Source organism: Lipotes vexillifer, unplaced genomic scaffold, assembly GCF_000442215.2.
Source record: "Lipotes vexillifer unplaced genomic scaffold, Lipotes_vexillifer_v1.1 scaffold591, whole genome shotgun sequence".
In the NCBI taxonomy this organism is placed as follows: domain Eukaryota; kingdom Metazoa; phylum Chordata; class Mammalia; order Artiodactyla; family Lipotidae; genus Lipotes; species Lipotes vexillifer.
In genome coordinates, this window is record NW_006791954.1 from 1,043,030 (window position 1) to 1,051,157 (window position 8,128).

Sequence of the window (8,128 nt, forward strand, 5' to 3'; positions counted from 1 at the left end):
CCACTGAGCTCTTTGAACTGGAGGCTAGAGGCAGGCAGCTCTCGGCGGAGGGCCGGGAGTTGGGGAAGGTGTTTGGTGGGGAAAGCCCTCTGAGCCTCCAGGGTCTCCTGGGGGAGTCAGAGCCCTGGGGACCTACTGCTGGGGCTCTGGGCTCGAGGACTGGGCTGAGCCTGGCGCCGGGTAGTAGGTGCTTCTGACCCCATGGCTGCCCCCACGGTCTGGGGAGTCGAGGCTCCCAGCCCTTGGCCCCCCTGACTCCACTCTGTTTGGTGGCTTGGCATCCCCTGCCAGCCAGCAGCCCTCCGCCACTGCCACCGGGTCATCTCAGGGCTGCTCTGTGATCTTGGGCTCACACGCAGACACGCTTGCACATGCGTGTAAACCGCCTGCCTCCATGCCCTGGCCCCTCACCCTCCTGTCTATCCCTTTCAGCTGGGGGTGAGGGTGAGGCCTCAGGCAGGGGGAACACCACTGCTCCCACAGCTGGCACGGACCCCAGGCCACTGGGATCCAGGCTGGACCATGGAAACAGATAAGGGGTTTCCACGTTGACCTTCCCTGGGCGTGCTCGGGGCCCTGACTCAGAGCCCTCCTGCTGCTGCGGCTGCCGGCCTGGGCCAGCAGTGCCGCCACCCTCCTCTTCCAGCTGCCAGACTCCGAGACTCTGGGGACAGAGAGCTGGAGGTGGCAGTAGGAACGGAGGGGTGTGTGTGTGAACAAACGTCTTGGCACAGGTGGGAGACAGCGTGAATGCACGCACATGCTTGTGAAGCCACCTCTCTCGCCTATGCACACACACGTACCAAGAAACGCATCTCTCTACCATCACACATACACGGACTCCCACCTCAGGCAAACGTGTTGCCCTCTGAGGCCAGTACACAGACCCAAACGCACACCTGAGACATGGTAGCATCACACAAATATACAAATCGTACATTCCAAGGGGTACACAGGTGCACACACACATCGCTCAAGTCACCCGAGCATCACGCGCGCACACACACACACACACACACACACATGCACACACAGGTATAGGCAGCTCCCTGTACTGGAAAAAGTCTAGGATGGAGAGTCAGCAACACCACCCAGCAGCCAAGGTGACCCAGCTTAGCCTGGAACCTCTCTGTCAGAATCTCAGTTTCCTCATCTGTCAAATGGGAACGACAATCCCGACCCTTTTGGCCTCTGTGGCTACAGTGAGGCACAAAGCAGAATAAGGATGAGAAGGCAGAAGACAGAAGGGCCTTGTGGAACAGCAGGGCTCCAGAACGTGGGGGCCCTCCAGCCATCACCTCACCCTTCTGCCTCTCAGAAAATAGGCCTCCCCTCCCACCATGCCCGAGGGTGGTGGAAGGGAGGAGGGCCTCCAGCCCACGGACGCCAGCCAGGCTGGCAAGGGTTAAGTGGCAGCTGCCAGGCGGGGCTGAGCTGAGCAGTTTGGGTTGAGGGCTGCGTGCAGGCAGGAGCAGCGAGGAGGCGGCAGCCGGGCAGACTTACTGGAGACACTGCATTTTATTAGGACTGGGCTGCCAGCAAAGGGAGGGAGAGGGAAAAAAAGGGCAGAAAGAGAGAGGAAGGAAGGAGGGAGGCTGGGCGGGCAAGCTGGCGGGCGGGCTGTTGCGGGATGAAAGGATGTTGTAAGCTCCCTAATTCCTCCCTGCTCATCCCTGCTCTGTCAGGCTGGATTAACTGCCCGGGTGACCTCCCTCAGGGTCAGCCCCGCCCCTCACCTCCCCTTCCTCCTCTCCTCACCTCCAGGCCAGGCAGGTGGCCCACTTCACAGCCCTGGTGGGTAGGAGAGCCACGAGGACAGGGACTTGGGTGGGGGACCTGGCAGAGTGCCTAGGTGGGGCAGCTGAGCCCATCTTCTGCCAGGTGCTTGTTGACTACACCGTTGCCTCGTGACAACTTTCAGGGAAGAAGCGGGGGCGAGGGAACCCCAATCTGCCCTGAGGATCACTGTTCTCCAAACCTTAATAAGGGCTGGATTTGCTAAACTCCTACTCTATGCCAGGCACTTTGCATGTTATCCTCGCAGCAGCCAGGGAGGTGGGTGGTATAGTGTTCAATTTTCAGGTGGGGAAGCTGAGGCTCAGAGAGGTCCAATCTCTGTCAAGTTCACATAACTAATACATGGCAATGCTGGGATTTGAACCCTCGTCTGTCTGGAGGATGCGTGCTCTTCATGGGCTTTTCTGAAGCTCAGGTTACTAAGACGCCAGGGCAGAGTGTCAGAGAGCTGGGCAGCTGTGCCCACCCCAGCCCTCCAGGCCTCCTCCCTGAGTTCTTCCCCTGGGAAAAGTGGAGGCGGCGGGGGGGGGGGGGGGGTGTTTTCTGAAGCTCAGGTTACTAAGACGCCAGGGCAGAGTGTCAGAGAGCTGGGCAGCTGTGCCCACCCCAGCCCTCCAGGCCTCCTCCCTGAGTTCTTCCCCTGGGAAAAGTGGAGGCGGCGGGGGGGGGGGGTGGTGGTGGCTGGGCTTCTTCCCCAGGGCTGATCCTTGGAAAAGCTTAATGCTGTAGTCAGGAATGTGCACGCTGGAGTCAGCTGACCTGGACTCAATCGGGCCTCCACTACTTTACTGACTGTGTGATCTTGGGCAAGTCACTTAACCTTTCTAAGCCTCAGTTTTCTCATCTGTAACATAGGAATAATGCTACCTGCCTGGCAGGTAGTTGTTGCAAGGACTAAATGGATAACATATGTAAAACGCTTCACAAGGCACCCAGCACGTGGTGCGTACTGCTTGGTGTATCAAAGTTGCTGTTGACGATGGTGACAGTGGAGATGGGGCTTACTGCCCACCTAGCCTCCTGCCCCATCCCACCCTCAATGTGCCTGATTCAGACCCAGGCCCCTGGCTGCACTTAGCACATTGGTCGATCCACCGATCTCTAGGTGCACTCCAAAAAGGATTCAACCAATATTTATTGAGCACCTGCTCTATTCCACGCACTGTTCTAGGAGCTGGTACCACAGATGACTGAAGCCTGGGGAAGGGAGGCACAGACCTGGGCTACGAGCTCCATGGCCAGAAGCAGGGCCCACCCTGGACAGGCCCCCAGCTGGGCAAACCTGACACAGTCAGAGGGACTGGATGGGTTGTCAGAGGAAAGGGCAGGGGCAGTTGGTGGTGGGTGGGAAGGAAACATAGAAAGCCTTCACGGGGGAGGTGGGATTTGAATTATGCCTTGAAAGAAGGATGGCAGCATGACAGGCAGAGATGGGGGTCTGGGAACATACTCCCTGGAGACCCCACCTGCAGAATAACTCCTCTCCTAGGACTCACGGGGTACAGAGGAAGGAGGCTTTTGGGGGAGCCTGAGAGCAGGAGCCTCGAGGGCCCTCACGGGTTGGCTAGAGCTGTTGCTGAAGGGAGGGGAGGCATGGACCCAGTGGGTCCTTAAAACCTTCCCCGGATGCAAGGCTCAGGGTCTGGCACTTCGCAGCCCCTCAGATGAGCCACCCTGACTCTGAGAGCCTGGAGAAAGGAAACTCCTGCCCCTCTACTGGAAGGAGACGGCCCCTGCCCTTCTCACTTGCGGAAGTGGACGAGAAGGATGGTCTCTACCCCTGTCCTTGAGGCCCCTCCCTTTAAGGGGTCCCAGGCACTAGTGGATCTTAGAGACCTCACCCCAAATCAGCCTCTGCACACCACCCGCCTGAGCAACACACCATCACTACCACTTACTCCCCGGGCCAGCCGAGCCCCCAACCTCCGCAGGGAAGGGATTCTGGGCAGCTGAGGCCAACCGGACACTTGATGTGCAGCCTCCCAGCCTAGGGGAGGGCTTTGGTTCGCCAAGTCAGGCTGAGTTGCATCAACCAAGCCCGGCGGCGGGGATGGAAGAGGAGGGCAGGGGGATAACAGAGAGGGGGAGGGGAAGGGAGAGCCTTCAGCCAGCACCCTGGCCTCGGTTTTTCCAGCTTTAATTGCAGCGTTAATCACCTTAACAAGCTGTTTACCAAACCACCCAGCAGCCTGAGGCTGGGAGGCTTAGAAGCCAAAAAGTGCTTGGAGATGAGTTTCCTTGGCCCCAGGGAAGGGGGCCCGGGGGACGGTGTTTATGGGGGCCCTGGTGGGGCTTGGGCCAGAGGGAGCAGGTTAGGGGGATGGCAGAGAAGGCTGGAGCCAGGGAGTCAGGAAGGCCAGCCTCCAGCTCTTTTCAGGGGCCCAGTCCCCCTCCCCCAGAAGTCAGTTCCTCAGGGAAACCTTCTTGGACCTCCAGCCTGGGTCGCCAGCCCCTGTCTTTCTCCTTTGTCACTCAGCCATGCTGGTCACTGCTAGCTGAGTGATTCTTTCCAGGCCCCCAGTCCTAGCTCTGCGGAGGCAGAGCCTGTGTCTCACCTTTACTGTCTCGTCCCCCGCTTATAGCACTGGGCATGGACCACGTGGAGAATTTTTGTTCACCCTGGGGAGGGTTGCTGGGCTGCAAAGCAAGGGGCCTCGGGAAGTCTTTTATACCAAGGTCCCTGGGGGCAGAGCTGGGCAAGGTTTGAACTGGGACATCAAGCATGAGGTCAGGGGCTTTGGTGTGTCCACCCCATGTGCATAGCGCTGACTGGAGAGCAGGATACTCAGTGGACATCAACTGCCCAGGTGAGTGAGTGAAAAGAGCTCTTGGGACCCCTCACGTAATCCCTCCCACTCCCATCAGATGAGGGAGTGTGGGGCTGAGGGGGGAATGATAACTGCCCCCCTCTCTCGGCTGTTGGGGGTCAACCAAGACAATGAGAGGAGCACCTGGCACCCAGTCACCAATCGCTGCTTCTGAGTAACTGAAGGAACTAACAGTGACTGCACCCTCACTAGGCATCATCTCTTCGGGAAGTGGCCCCAGAGCGACTGTGTTACTTGCCCAAGGTCACACAGCAAAGGAGGGGCAGTGAATTTAGGAGACCTCCTGGCAGAGGAGGGAGTGTGGAATTGGCCTGTTGAGCCCCAAGGTGGGCTGTCTGAGAGAATGAATGACTTAGGGACCCAGGGCAGCTGGGATAGACACCCTGGTAGGAGGCAAAGCTGGGGAGGGGACTGAGACGGGGCGGGGCCTCAAGGCCCAAATTCCTGGGCTGTCTCCTGGAGCAAATGGGGGCAGGACTGGCAATGTCTGCTGAGTAGGCAGGGACCAGAGACTCCGCACCTAGGAGGATTAGGTGGGGCGGGGGAGGGGGTATCGCCCCACTCTGGGCAGTTCATCTTGCACCTTGGCAAATGGCAGTGGCAGAAGCAGCAGCAGCAGCAGCGTGCCCTTCCCTGCGCACTGAGGGCGTCTGGCCACATCATGCAACGCGTGTGGCATTGTCCCATGCCCACCCCTGGGGCCAGTCAGGCCTGCCCTGAGCTCAGGAATCACCAATGGGGGAGGGGGGGTGACATGCCCTCAGCTAAGGGAGGGTAAGGGGGAAAGCTGAGGAAAGCAGGAGGCCAGAGGAAGCAGGAGGCTGGCTGGTAAGGAAGGGAAGTCTCCCAAGTGCAGTCTCAGATCCTCCCAAGATCTGAGCAGTGAAGATGCTAATGGAGCACCTACTGTGCACCAAGCCCCCAGCCAGGTGCTTTTACAGGTACCGTCTCAACTGCCTGGCAAGGGCAGTGCCACTATTATCCCACTTCCCAGGTGAGTTAACTGCAGTTCAAGAGGTTCAGTAGTTTCCCCTAAAGTCCTCCAGTCTAGCCTTCTGAATCCCTGGCCTGTGGGCCTCTCACCACCCCATGGCCTCTAAGACTGAAATGGAGAAAAAGCAGAGAGGGGGCCAGGCTCAGCTTTCCCTCCTGTTCCCAGATCTGCCCTATGCCCTTAGAGACACCAGGGTGTCATAAAGTAGGACACACATGTGCAAACACCCAGGCACACGTATGAATACTTCTGAGCTCTAACCCCTGACTTTGACGCTTATTCACTGTGTATCCTCAGGTAAGTCATTTGCCCTCTCTGAGGCTCACTTTCCTCATCTATAAAATGGAGCTAATCATATGTATCTTTCAGGATTTCTGAGGAAATTAAATAACACATATAAAGGGCTTAACACAAAGCTTGGCCCAGTGATGGAGCTCTATGAACTATACTGTCGGCTCTAGATGAAACCAGCTTTTATGCAGTTTGGACACTCCTCAGTTGACCTTGGGAGTTCTAGGTGCCCTCAATGGGCCCCAAGTTGACCCTTCCTCCTAATGAGGGGAAGTCTCATATAGAATTCCACCCTCTACTGGGAAAGTCCTTTCTTGATTCCAACCTAAGTCTGCCGCATGCTTCAGATGTAATGGAAGGACAGCCACCCGGGACAGACCCATGTGCTGGGCCTTAGCGCCAGCAGAAGGGAAGAGGGCAGGGTTTAACACAGGCACACCTTGTTTTGTTGCGCTTTGCTTTATTGCACTTCACAGATATTGCCATTTTTCTTTTTTTAACAAATTGAAGGTTGTGGCAACCCCGAGTTGAGCAAGTTTATCAGCACCATTTTTCCAAAAGCATTATTTTTAAATTAAGGTACGGTTTTTGTTTTAGACATAATGCTATTGCACACTTAATAGACGACAGTATAGTGTGAACAACTATAGTGCTGTGTAAACCTAACTTTTCTACGCACAGAGAAACCGAAAAATTTGTGTGACTCGCTTGACTGCAATATTCGTTTTGATTGTGGTTGACTAGAACTGAACCCGCAATATCTCCGAGGTGCGCCTGTATCTTTCAGTTACTAATCAGCTAAAGAGTTGCTTCTTCACATCTATGTACTTGCAGTGGTTCGTTAATTTGTGTTTCCATTGTAACAGGAGTATTTTGCCTCATTTACTGTAAGACTAGTGAACAGCATCCTGTATCTATCTTGTATCCAGCCACTATACCAAAATTTTCTTACTTCTGGAAGATTTTTCCCCCCTAAGGTGTCTTGAGTTTTCTAGGTATACAATCAAATATCAGTAAAAAGAAATCTTTTTTTTTTTTTTTTCCTCTGATGTTTTTTGTCTAGCAGGAGGGATTCTGGGGTTATAGCAGAGGTAATCTTTCATGAATGAAGAAATCAGGAGCTTCACTTGCCTCTGCATTAACTCTGATCCAGACAGGTACGGGATGATCTCACCTCTTCAGGCACCTTCTCACCTGGGCTGCTCAGAGGGCTGTCCTGGAAGCCGTCAGAAGTCCTCATGCTTTAGCCAGTGTCCTGCATAATCCTCCCCTCTTCACAAAGCAGCTTGTGTCCAGCCCACCCCTCTCGCTGTGGGGTGTTTGGGGAAGACAGTCAGACTAGGGTTCTGCTCACAGGTGGAGACCAACAGAGGAACAGGGATATCTGCACAAGACATCTCAGGGACAGAGAAGGTTTTTCTTGCTTGGCAGTCAGAGATAATACTAACAACTAATCCTTGCTGAATCCTGACTGTGTTATAGTGCCTTTTGTTGTTTTAGCTCACTTAGTTCTCACCACCCTAAGAAGCACATGCTATTAATTATTATCTTCATTTCCCACATGAGGAAGGTGAGGTACAGAGAGGCTAGGAAACGTCCCCAACTTATATAATGTTATAAACCGATAGAACAAAGAAAAAGGGGGGGAAAAGGAACTTGACCATGGTCATAGAGTTGGACTTGAACTAAAGCCTCTGGCTTTCATTTTTTTCTTGTGTGCGTGTTCCTGGCGATGGCTATACTCTTCACCCTCATGTGGTAAGTTGGTGGGACACAGGAGGATTTAGGCGGATGGGGGAACTGGGGCAAAGGAATAGGTCACCATATTCCCTGGCATACCTGGTGTATCCCCTGGCATAACTGGTGAACCCCTGGCCTACCTGGTGTATTTCACAATGCACCAAGAGCGCACTCTCCCTGTCTCCATGACCCTCTTCCTTTTTTTTCTTTTAATAAATTTATTTATTTTTGTCTGCATTGGGTCTTTGTCGCTGCACGCGGGCTTTCGCTAGTTGCCGTGAGCAGGAGCTATCTTCGTTGCAGTGTGTGGGCTTCTCATTGAGGTGTCTTGTCTGTGTTGCGGAGCATGGGCTCTAGGCGCGTGGGCTTCAGTAGTTGTGGCACACAGGCTTAGTTGCTCTGCGGCACGTGGGATCTTCCTGGACCAGGGCTCGAACCTGTGTCCCTTGCATTGGCAGGCAGATTCTTTTTTTTTTTT